The following is a 12,929-nucleotide window of genomic DNA, read 5'->3' as shown; positions in this document are numbered from 1 at the left end:
TGAGAGAGCAGAGAATAGTATCGTGGCAAACAGCAGACTGAACAGAGTAGATGGGAGGACACAGCCCTGCTTGACATTGTTAGTTACTTGGTAGGGGTCAGAGGTGCAGCTGTTTTCGATGACCCTGGCCATCATGCTATCGTGGAATGACCTGGCAATGCTGACCAGCCTAACTTGGTAAGGATGCGCCAAAGGCCTATGCAACTGATAGTATCAAATGCCTTCATCAGGTGCACAAAGAGGATGTAGAGATTCTGGTTCTGTTCCTGGCACTTCTCCTGGATCTGTCTGACAGCAAAGGTCATGTCCTCTGCCCCTCTGTTAGATCTGAAACCACATTGGCCCTCTGAGACAACGTCATCCTGGAGCTGGGAGGTAATCCTGTTCAGTCTGATTCGGGCTATGATCTTCCAGGCTCTGCTCAGGACAGATATGCTTCTGTGATTGTCACAGGATGCCCTGTCCCCTTTGTTCTTGTACAGGTAGATAATGTTTGCATCCCTGAAGTCCTGTGGTATACAGGCTTTCTCCCAGAACTACTGCATGAGCTCTGTCAGCCTCTAAAGAAGGGTTTTGCCACACTCCTTAAAGACTTCTGGTGGGATTCCATCTGGGTCAGCGGCTTTACCTGGCTGCAGCTGGTTGACTGCCTTCCTAGCTTCTACTAATGCTGGGGGTGGGGGGGGGCGGTGTGGGGAGATCATCAAGGGCTTCCAAGACTGGGCACTGGAGCATGTCTTCTATAGCCTGGTCATCGATCTGGGATGGCCTGTTCAGCAGCTGGTTGAAGTGGTCTGCCAAGTGTTGGACAATGCTGCCTTTGTCAGTGAGGAGCGCCTCATCCAAAGAGCGAACTGGTGCCATGATGATGGAGGAAGACCCATACACTGCCTTTAGACTATCAAAAAAGCTTCTTTGTTTTGTTCTGGTCAGCGTAGTGCTGGAGTTCTGTTGCTTTGGCTTCCCACCACTGATCTTTCATCTTCCACAGCAGGGAGCAGTGTGGTCCCTGAGGAGGGCTGCTCAATCGCTAAGGTGGCTGCCAAATACTTGGCTGAGAAGAGAGCGACCATGATTGCAGGTCAGCCCTTCCCTTGTATACTGGATAATGGACTATCTGACTGGCAGACCACAGCTTGTCCGGCTTTAGAGCTGTGTGTCAGACAAGGCTATAAGCAGCACTGCACAGGGGCCTCACAGGGGACTGTATTGCCTCCCTTCCTGTTTACCCTGTAAACCTCGGACTTTAGATACAACACTGAGTGATGTCATCTGCAGAAATACTCTCGTCACTCAGCAACATTTGGGTGTGTAAAGGGAGGATGAATACAGGGCCCTGGTGGAGGACTTTGCCAGATGGTGCAAGCTGAATCGTCTGCAGCTCAACATCAGTAAGACAAAGGAGATGGTGATGGACTTTAGGAAGACTAAGCCTGCATCTCTCCCTGTTACTATTGATGGTGATGGTGAGGACGTGAATGTGGTGAGGACCTACAAGTACCTGGGGGAGCATCTGGATGACAGACTTGGCCCAGATACACCAACACAGAGGCAGTGTACAAGAGGGCCAGAGTTGCCTCTACTTCCTGAGGAGACTGAGATCTTTTGGAGAATGCAGGCTTCTCCTTCACATGTTCTACCAGTCTGCTGTCGTCAGTGACGTGCTGAGGCAATGGCATCAACACAAGTGATGCCAACAGGCTCAATAAACTGTTTAGAAAGGCTGTCGCTGTTATAGTAGTAAAACTGGGCCCACTGGAGGCTGTGGTCAAACAAAGAACCCTACAGAAAATCCTGGCAATTCTGGACAATGTTTCTCACCCTCTGCATACCACCTTAGCTGAACAGAGGAGCATTTTCAGTAATAGACTAAGACAACTGTGCTGTTTCAGAGAGTGTTATATGAGGTCATTCTTATCCTTGGCCATTAGGCTTTATAATGAGTCAACCTATAGCCGGGGAGGGAAGTGATGACCCCTTCTTGATAGACTGTTTGAGGGAGGTTATTTTTTCTTTCTTACTTCCCTTCTAATATTTGTATATCTGTGCACTTTTAGTGCTACCGTGACACTGTAATTTCCTTTGGGATCAATAAAGTATCTCTCTATATCCAAGTTATAGCCCATATATTTCAACAGCCTCTCAGTTCCATTGATGTATTATTACAGAGTAATTATGCACAAGGGAGTTAATTTGACTGATCAATCCTTGCTGGTTTTCTGAGCAGTCTAATCAGCGACATTGCCCAATTCTAATCTTGCAAGTGTAATTCCTTCAAAAACCTTTCAAATTTCCCTTTGCAATTTTTACTACTTCTGCTTTTTTTGCAGACATTAGGTTTCACTAATTCTACTTATTACCTTATATAGTTCTTCATCACTTCCTTTCTGCATCTCTTGCCCAAAGTGTTAAATCTTTGTTCCCTAGTCCTTCTACCAGTGAAAATGGAAGCAGCTTTTGTATATCTACTTGATCTCACTGATATATATTCACATTGAATACTACCCTCTCAAACTCTTGCACCAAGAAGAATAATCATAGCTTCTCCAAACTAACATTCTGCCTATAAGCCGTCATCTCTGGACCCATTCCAGTAAACATCCTCGACACCTTCTCAAGGACATTCATGTCCTTCTGAAGTTGTGCTAACCAGAAAGTTATAAGATTAACTTCATTTGTTACATGCACATCGAATCATATTGTGAAATGCATCATTCTGTGTGAAATCAGATCAACGAAGATTGTACTGGACGGCTTGCAAATGCCGCCATAATTCCACCACAAACATAGTATGCCCACAACTCACTTACCCTAATCACGGATCTTTGGAATGTAGGAGGAAACCAGAGCACACAGAGAAAACGCACACAGTCACGAGGTGAACGTACAGTCCTTACAATCAGCGGCGGGAATTGAATCCCGATCAGTGATCACTGGCACCGTTGTGCCACCCCTTGGACGCAGTTCTCTAGTTATGACTGTACCACAGCCTTATTCTGGTTCAACATGATTCCCCTGATTTTGTTATCATTCTCTCCACGTACGAAGTCCAAGATCCCATACATTTTGCCAACAAACTTTCTCACCATGTCTTACCACATTCAGAGGTCTATACACATTGTACTCACACATCCCTGCATTCCTGAACACTCTCTTCAGGATGATATCATTAAGTCCACATTGTCTCTTCCCATCCCTTCCATGTTCCATTCTGTTCTATATAAAATTCCACCTGCCTCTTTTCTGCTCCAGTTGCAGTTCATTGGCGTCAATGTCTTTCTGTCATATCCCTGAGATTCTTTTTTATAATCATCAAATTTCAAAATTTTATGCTGTATCTTAAAATCTAGTCATTTAGAACAAAATACTAAACACATACGGAGCACCACTGTTGAACATCCTCAAGAGAGAAAAACAATAACTCATTAAAGCTTACTTTTTGCCCTGCTTGTCAGATCCTATCATGCTAGAAGCCTCAAATTTGTTAACCGGCCTTTTATGTGATACCTCATCAACCTGATGGTTGCAATCCATATGGAGCAACATTCAAATATTTGATCAAAAGATTTAACTACTTCATGTAAACATGATGTGCCTTTCATGCTTCCTCTCCTCAGAGCTCTTCTTGTGCCCATCCCCCCCCCCAGACTATTGCTTCTACGACAGGGAGAATATAGAATGGTCTCTTCTTACTTAGAATGCCCCTTTGTCCTGCCTAGATCAAGAGTATTACATTTCCATTTTCTAATCCTCTGGCACTTCACACACAGCTAGGGAGGACTAGAAGGGGATGACAAGCACTTCCAATGTATCAGCGGGCTGCAATCAACGCGAAAGGTCATTCTTTGTGACGCAGCGCAGGGTTTAATAAGAGCTCAGGTGCTTTCAGGGCCTTCTGGTGGCCTGCAATCATAACAATCTATTAGTCAATCAGCAGGAGTAAATAGGAGGCAAGATGTGGGCAGAGCAACCATTGTGTGAGTGGACAGTGTTGGAGTTGTCAGGCTTTGGTTCAATAGGGTTAAGCGAGAACAGGATTGGGCAAGCACAGGCTGAAATTGTAAGTAAGTTTCTAATACGTTTATTTTTTTCCTGTTAGCACACAGCTAGTGTGTGGAGAACTGGCTTAGAATGAGTGGTATGATCCTTGTGAGAGATATGGGAACTTTGGGAGACCTCCGGTGTCCCTGATAACTACATCTGCACAAAGTACACTATACTGCAGCTCCTCAGATTCTGTATTAAGGAACTACAGCTACAGCTAGATGACTTTTGGCTCATGCAGGAAAATGAAGAGGTGAGGGGGAGGTGGTCACCCCAACTTGCAGAAGGCAGGTTCCTGGGCAACTGTCAGGAGAAGGAAACGGAACAGAGAGCCAGTGCAGAGTGCCCGTGTGGCCATTCCCCTCAATAATGAGATCACTTAGGATTCTGTAGGGGAGTGGGGGAGGCAACCTACGAGGGGGAAACCACAGCAACCTGATCTCTGGCACTGATTCTGTCTCTGTGGCTCAGTGGGAAGGGGGAGAAGAGGACGGTGGTAGTGATAGGGGTTTCCATAATTAGCATAGCAGATAGCAGATTCCGTGGGCATGAAAGTATACCTGGATGATCTGATTCCTCCCAGGTGCTAGGATCAGGGATGCCTCAGATCTGGTTTGTAGCATTCTGAAGGGGGAGGGTGAAGAGCTGGCAGTCGTGGTACATATTGGTACCAATGACGTTGGTAAGAAAAGGGAGGAAGTCCTGAAGAGAGAAAATATAAGGAGTTAGGTAAAAACTGAAAAGCAGGACCTCCAGGGTGTGAAAGGCCGGATTACTGCCTGGGCCACACTCTAGTGAGGGTAAGAATAGGATGATTTGGCAAATGAATGTATGGCTGTGGAATTGGTACAAGAGGCAGGGTTTCAGATTTCTGGATCATTGGGATCTCTTCTGGGGAACTTATGGCCTGTACAAAAAGGATGCGTTACACTTGAACCCGAGGGGGCCAATATCTTTGCAGACAGGTTTGTTAGATCTGTTGAAGAGGGTTTAAACCAATTTGGCAGGGGGATGGTAACCAGAGCAATAGTGCTGAAGATGGGGTAGTTGGTATACAACTAAATGCAGTGTGTTGTGAGACTGAAGAAGGACAGGCAGATTATGGGGCAAAATTTCAGTCAGTGTGATGAGATAAGGTGTAACATGGGGCCAAAATCAAGAAGAAGTAGTGAATACAGGACTAAAGGTGTAATATTTGAATGCACGCAGTATACAGAATAATGTAAATGATCTAGTAGTGCAGTTAGAGGTTGGCAGGTACAATACTGTGGGCATCATTAAGTTGTGGCTGAAAGAAGATCATAGTTGGGAACTTAAAGGATATACATTAGATCGAAAGTTCAGGCAGGTAGGCAGAGGGGGATGAGGTGGCTCTGTTGGTAAAAAAAATGAAATTAAGTCCTTGAAAGGAGGTAAGATTGAAAGATGTAGAATCCTTGTGGGTCGAGTTAATAAACTGCAAGGGGAAAAAGACCCTGATGGGAATTCTATACAGGCCTCCGAACAGTAGCCAGGATGTGGGTTACACATTATAATTGGAGATAGAAAAGGCTTGGGCAATGTTGCAATTGTCATGGGGGATTTCAAAATGCAGGTAGACTGGGAAAATTAGGTTGGTGCTGGATCCCAAGAGGGGGAATTTGTAGATGACTTTTTAGAGCTGCTTGTGATTGAGCCCACTTGGGGAACTGCAATTCTGGATTGAGTGTTATGTAATGACCCAGATTTGATTTAAAGAAACCATAATATGTTAGAATTCACCCAGAATTCTCTCAGTATTTCAGTAGAAGAAAGAGAATTACAGAGGTATGAGAGAGGAGCTGGCCAAAGTGGATTGGAAGGGCACACTATCAGGGATGACAGCAGAAGAGCAATGGTTGAAGTTTCTGGAAGCAATTTGGAAGACACAATAGATATATCCAAAAGATGAAGCAGCATTCTAAGGGGAGGATGACAGCATAAAAGTAAAAGAGAGGGTATATAATACAGCAAAAATTAGTTGGAAGTTAAAGGATTCAGAAGCTTTTAAAAACCAACAGTAGGTAACCTAAATAGCAATAAAGAGAGAAAAGATGAAATACAAAGGTAAGCTGGCCAAAACTATAAAAGAGGGTATCAAAAGTTTTTCAGATATACTGTTTTAGGAAGGTGAGAGTGGATATCAGACCTACTGAAAATTACACTGGAGAGGTAGTAATGAAGGGACAAGGAAATAGCGGATGAACTTCCTAAGTATTTTGTGTCAGTCTTCACAGTGGGTGACACTAGCAATATGCCAGGATTGCAAGTGTGTCAGGAGGCAGATATGAGTGTTGTTGCTAATATTAATGAGAAGGTGGTTGGGAATCTGAAAAGTCTGAAGGTAGATAAGTCATCTGGCCCAGACAAATTACACCACAGGTTCGAACAAGGTAGCTGAAGAAATTGTGGAGGCGTTAGTAAAGATTTTTCAAGAATCACTAGATTCTGGAATGGTACCGGAGGACTGGAAAATTGCAAATGTCATTCCACTCTTTAAGAAATGAGATTATAACCCAGTTAGCCTGGCTTCGGTGGTTTGAAAGACATCGGAGTTTATTATTAAAGATGAGAGAGTTCAAAGGAGGTTCACGAAATGATTCAAAGATTGAAAGGTTTGTCGCATGAAGAGCTTTTGATGGCAAAAGGCATCTGCTCACTGGAATTTCAAAGAATGAGGGGTGACCTCATTGAAACCTACTGAATGTTGAAATGCTTCGATAGAGTGGATTTGGAGTTTATAACAAAGAAGGGAGGAGTGTTGTGTATTTAATATTTCAATAATATTTGAGTAATCTTGTTTGATTAAGCAGTATTGGTTGTTTAAATAATTAGTTACGGGTTATATGTAAAAGTACGTAAATTGCATACGTCATCATGCGACCACGTGATGCGTGTGCACTTCACTTAAAGTAAAGACGAAGTCAGACCTACGTTCCTGGACTCCAGTGTTTACTTTTGAATTACTTTAGTATTTTGAAATTACAAAACATAAAACACTACACACCCAAACTTGGGGTCAGCCGCAAATTTGCTGATGCACTTTGCCATATTATCATCCAGATCATTGATATAGATGACAAAAAATAAGGAAACCACCACTGATCCCTGTGGCACGTAACTAGGCACAGACTTTCCATCAGAGGGGCAGTCATCAGTTACTACTGTCTGGTTTCTCCCACGAAGGAAGTATGAGGATGATAAGGTAATGGAACTTTGGACGTTGAGAATGTGGTGAATTTAGTCAAGAAGAGAGAGAAAGTTTATGAAGTTAAAATCAAGCAGAGCACTAGAGGGCTATAGAGAAATCAGGAAAAAAACTTAATGAAATCAGCAAAGCCAGGGGGAGTGCATGAAAAGTCCTTGGCAAGTTGGATTAAAAGAGAATCTATACATTCATCTAAGCAAGACGATAACTCAGGACCATGTGGGGCAAGTCAAATATAAAGGGGGGAGCATGTGCTTGGAGGTGAAGAATGTAGCATTCTGCCTCAGTATTTACCAAGGAGAAGAACACAGATGATAAGGAGAGAACTGTGGAGCATTCTAATATGCTAGAGTATTTCAAGATGTTGTAAAGTAGGAGGTAATGTTGGGTCTCTGAAAGAATATTAAGATTGATAAGGCTCCAGGGCCAAATAGAGATTCCTCAAGTTACAGGGCTACTGAGAGAGGCAGATGAGATGAAATTTCTGGCACCACAGGCATGATTTATTATTGTCACATGTACTGAGATACAAAGAAATACATTGTTCTATGTTTGTTCATACATTGTTGTGTATTTAATATTTGACTAATATTGTAGATATATTGTTTGATTAAGCATTCTATGTTGTTTAAATAATTCATTATGGGTTATATGTATAAGTATGTGAATGGCATACATCACATCATATTTGTAGTGTAAAAAGAATAAGATAAAATCAAAACTAAGACGTGCATTCCTGGCTCCACGTGTTTGCTTGCAATTGGTTTTATGTTTTGGATTTACAAAATACAACACTGGTGATGTAGTAGTTTTAAAACTAACCTGAGACGACTAACTACTTGTTGAAGCACAGCGATACACTTGAGTTACAAAAAACAGCACAGCATGTGCTTCTTGGGAAGGAACAGAGACAGTCAAGTTTTTTAAAAAAATGCAGAACATGGACAGATTCACAGGTTCATAACAATGAGTACTAAGTGACAATAATAATAAACTTTTTAAGACAACAGAAATGGCTAGTTACACTGGAAAGATAGATGCATTCAATTACTCAAAAGATAACTGGCTACTGCATATGAAACAAATGGAGCAGTATGTTGAAGCTAATGAAATAGCCAATGAGAAGCAAATGCCACTTGTGCTTCATGCATTAGGTGAAAGAGCTTATAATTTACTTAGAAGAAAACGGTTCCAACCAAACCAGTTGAAATGGGCTTTGCTGATATCATGAAAGAAATGAAGGAACATTTAGAACCTAAATGTTTGTTTATTGCAGAACACTTAAGATTTCACAATCAGAATCAAAAGGAAGAAGGACTGAGAGATTGTTCAGTTTGCAGAATCTTACAAGAACACAGTCAAAAATAGCTCCTAACTGAAGCACAGTTTACATTTAAAAAAGCAGTTGAAATAGCTGTGTCAATGGAAAGAGTAGACAGAGATGCAATTGAGTTGCAGTCAGGAATGAAACTGAGCATGATAAAAATTGCAACGTCTAAACAGAAACCTGCCTGGCTGAACAAATTGTGTTATTGTTGGGGCAGGGGCTCACATACACCAGACCAATTCAGATTTAAAGGCATAACTTGCAGAAAATGCAACAAAATAGGATAGATACAAAAAGCATATCAGACAGACAAAAAATAAATGCACCATATAGGGAAGTGAATAATCTAAAAAGTCAAATTGCAGTTTCAAACACAGCACCAATCTCTATACTGTTGGTAAATAATCTGATAATGACGAGAGTGGTACAGGACTGAGTAGCCTTATGATTTACAATGTGAAAACTCACAATACACAAACAATATGGCTTACAGCAGAGGTGAAAGGCAAATTAATGAAAATAAAATTGGACACTGGCTCAGCCATATTGATCATTCCACAAAATGAGTTTGAATATCATATCAAAGATACTGAACTAAAGTTTGAAGATATCCAGCTAAGAACTTACACAGGAGAAAAGATAACTCCTGTGGAAATGACATTCATAACAGTGAAATACAACAGCCAATAAGCCACTTTGATAAAAACAGGAGAGCTAGCATTGTGGGGACATGGGTGGCTGAGACAACTACAACTTGGTTTGTGACCCAGCCACTATTTACATGCCACATCCCTTACAATAGAATCAACTGAAAGTGAATTAAAAAGGTACTGGATGAAACCACAGTAGTATTCAGGGATAGCATTGGGAAAATTCAAACATATCAAGGGTAAATTGTCTTAAATTAAAATGCCACACCCAAGTATTGAAAAACCTATCCAGTTCCTTATACCATCCTTGATAAAGTAGCTAGTGAGCTAGATTGCATGGATGCTGAAGAAATTCTTTCCAAGACTTTTGAACTCTACTCAATGGGCAATGCCAGTGGTTCCAGTAGCCAAGAAGAGTGGGTCTGTCAGGATCTGTGTATGGCCAAGAAGAATGGGTCTACCAGGATCTGTGATTTTAAGGTTACCATCAACCCCACTTCTGAAGGTAGATCAATATCCTCTGCCCAGGATAGAGGACATCTTCGCAAATATTTCTGGAGGAAAATACTTCAACAAAATGCATTTAGCTGATGCCTACCTACAGACAGAGGTGGAAGAAGAATCCAAAGTATTTCTCACCACAAATACCTCATAAAGGCCTTAATTGCTATAATAGTCTTATTTTTGGAGTAACATCTGCACATGTTCCTACTTTTGGTTGGTTGAAGGGTCCATCAGTTTCCTGTGGCAATCTTTGAATATGTTAATTGTTCTAAGGAAATAGAGCTGAAAACTATATCTGAATACTTTGGTAAAGTGAAACCCCATAAATGCTGAAAGAACTCAGTTCGATTTCATTTGTGGAAAGAGAACCCAGTTAACATATTGGGTCAGGAACCCTTACTATAGGGATCTTTCTTTGGCAAATCAGATACCGTTCATGATTTCTGTTACTTGAAACAAGCAGCAGTAACCCTGTGTAGATTGCGAACAGCAAAACAAAATTGAATGAAAAAAAGTATTTTTAATTGGTTACACTGGCACAAAGAAGCATAAAGAATCACCTGCAGATATTGACCAGTGCAAAGACATGGAGAAACTCAGTCATCAACACGTGCACTAATGAAAAAAAAACACCAAAATAATCGCTAATTAAATTAAATACATAGAAGTATGCTATTTAGTAAAGAACCTAAATTCAGAAAGTCCTCAAGCTGAAAAAAAAAGGAAAAGGAACCGACTAAGAGCTTCTGCTATCTGCAACAGGAAACACGTGGAAAACAAAATAACCACCAACCAATCTGACAGCACAACTTCAAATAGTAAGAGCTGCTGTGCAACAGCTTGCACTGACTGTTGTTACAAATTTCGTCTGTCAAAGAAAGCTCACAACATCAAGTATCTCGTCTGGAGTTTAATTTTACTTTGGGAAATTTGGCTACAAAACTAAAGCCACCAGGATAAAATCTCTCTCATGAAGAAAGCAAAACACCTGTAATGACACAAGAAGGTGAACTACTTAGAAAGTAAGTAATTTTTTTTGCAAACATTTGGAAATCTGCAGATGCTGGAAATTCAAGCAACACACATCAAAGTTGCTGGTGAACGCAGCAGGCCAGGCAGCATCTATAGGAAGAGGTACTGTCGACGTTTTGGGCCAAGACCCCTGACGAAGGGTCTCGGCCCGAAATGTCGACTGTACCTCTTCCTATAGATGCTGCCTGGCCTGCTGCGTTCACCAGCAACTTTGATGTGTGTTGCTTGAAGTAATTTTTTTTGTTGCTTAGAGAATATATTAAAACATTTAAAAACTACTCGCAAAAAATATCAGTTGTATTTTCACCTATAAACCAGGAGAGATTTTTTTTTTAAAAACAGATATTTGGTTTGGATGTATTTTCAAATCCCTCCGAAGTCTCACCTCTCCCAGACTCTTCTACAACCTGCAGCCTACAGACCATAGTTTGTCTGCTTCCCTCCACTCCCAAACTTGTGAGCAATTTCAAATCTCAAGCTCAGGCTCTCACATTACCTCCCTAAACATCTCTACCTCACTATCTTTTAAGATGGTCCTTAAAATTGGATGCTTTTATCAAACAGTGTGTCCTGACAGCTCGTCCTGTAGCTTGTTTTATTGACAATCTTTCCATTTAATGTCATGAGACGCTCAATCCAAACTTTTGTTATTGTTTCCTGCTTTTATCCAAAAGATGCCGCTATGTGCAGTTACATGACTACCAGCTACATACACTTTTACACCAACAATTGCAATCTGAAATATGAAGTATTATTTTCCATTTGTGTCATACAGAGTAATAAAAAGATGAAGTCTTTCTTTGGTTAAATGTGCAGGGTTCGAGCTGGTGGTCTGCTGCAAGGCAAGAAACCATCTGTCCCAGCATCTGCCTCTTGGCACAATCTTGATGCTCTTAGCTGAGGATTCTGAGGTCTGAAACATTTACGTTCCAATAAAAAAAATGAATAGGAATCCCGTCAAACAAAAATCCCATTTGGATTAAGAACTTATGATTCCTATTTCATAAAAAAATCAATCCCTATTAATTGTGTGTTCCAAATTATTCAATTCGTAAATTCTCAACTTTGTTTTAGAATGCTTTCAAGACCTCTCCTCTCTTTAAACCCCTTCCAGCCATCTGAGATAATTCTGCTCCTAAATTTCTTGAGCATTGCCAGTTTTAATCTTTTTACTACTGGTGGCCCAAATTTCACCTACAAACCTTTAAGCTTTCAAATTCCCCCCAGTGAATATTTCCACCTTTAATCTTCTCTTTTGTCCTTTAAGACAATACTTAATCCCTACTTCATTAGCCATGCTTTTGGTCATTTTTCCAAAGAGCCTGTTGATGTGTTTTTGTATCCAAATATGCCACATAATGTTCCAGTGATGTCCCATGGATTACTGTACGATGGTAATGAGATTTAAAATGGTCTTGTAGTTTTTACAGAGTCAACAAGGTGGTCTGTATGGCATTATTAGTGCATTGGCCAATACATAATTGTTGGCTTCAATTGTTTTTATAGCGCGCATAGTTTTTGGCTTTAGTTCATTCTGACAGTGCTGGAGCAGTTTTCAAAATAACTTCTGAACTTTTACTTTAGGGCTACTTTAATAGATTATAAAAACGTTTTCCAATCTCCAACTGACCAGGAGCATTGACTTCTTTTGACCCTCCACAGATACTGACTGAACTGTTAAATATTCAGAATATTCTATTTTTATTTCCGATCTCCAACATTTTGCTTGTCCGCTGAAGTGCACTACAAAAACTGACATTTCCTTGTAGCACTCATAACCAATATATCTAAGCATCTGAATAAGATTCTGCATTTTACTAAATAGTGAGTCTGTTACCAATCCTTCCAAAAACTGGTAGCAAGTAATAGAATTTTGATTGAAAATACAGTTAAAATATAACTTTTTATCTGAGTTTATTTCTTTACCGCTCTCCTGATGCTAGTATTAGCAGACACGACAAAATTTATTTTAAACTATAAGAGCATGCCAGGGCATACTCTCTTCATACTCTGTTCTGCAAAACAACAAATTTCACTACATTGTCAATGATATTAAACCTGATTCTGATGGTTTCAAATAATATTTCAAACTTAATCTGCAGTGAAACTTATTTAAAAGGAAAGGTTCAGCTAAATTCATTACGAC

At 40.6% G+C, this 12,929-nt stretch overlaps 2 protein-coding genes across 3 annotated transcripts in view; one reads left to right on the top strand and one right to left on the bottom strand.

Moving 5' to 3' along the window:
* Positions 1-12,929, bottom strand: part of tg (thyroglobulin) — a 348,151-nt gene that overhangs the window by 127,441 nt on the left and 207,781 nt on the right. The gene's annotated exons all lie outside the window — the stretch shown is intronic.
* The window catches only part of LOC134351536 (src-like-adapter), a 34,253-nt gene continuing 31,911 nt past the window's right edge, over positions 10,588-12,929 (top strand). For both annotated transcript variants that reach the window (XM_063057824.1, XM_063057815.1), the window contains exon 1: positions 10,588-10,773. The gene's annotated coding sequence lies outside the window, so the exon portion shown is untranslated. The remainder of the gene's footprint in view (positions 10,774-12,929) is intronic.

Source organism: Mobula hypostoma, chromosome 1, assembly GCF_963921235.1.
Source record: "Mobula hypostoma chromosome 1, sMobHyp1.1, whole genome shotgun sequence".
NCBI lineage: Eukaryota > Metazoa > Chordata > Chondrichthyes > Myliobatiformes > Myliobatidae > Mobula > Mobula hypostoma.
The sequence above is the reverse complement of the archived record's forward strand: the minus strand, read 5'-3'. Positions and strand labels throughout refer to the sequence as shown.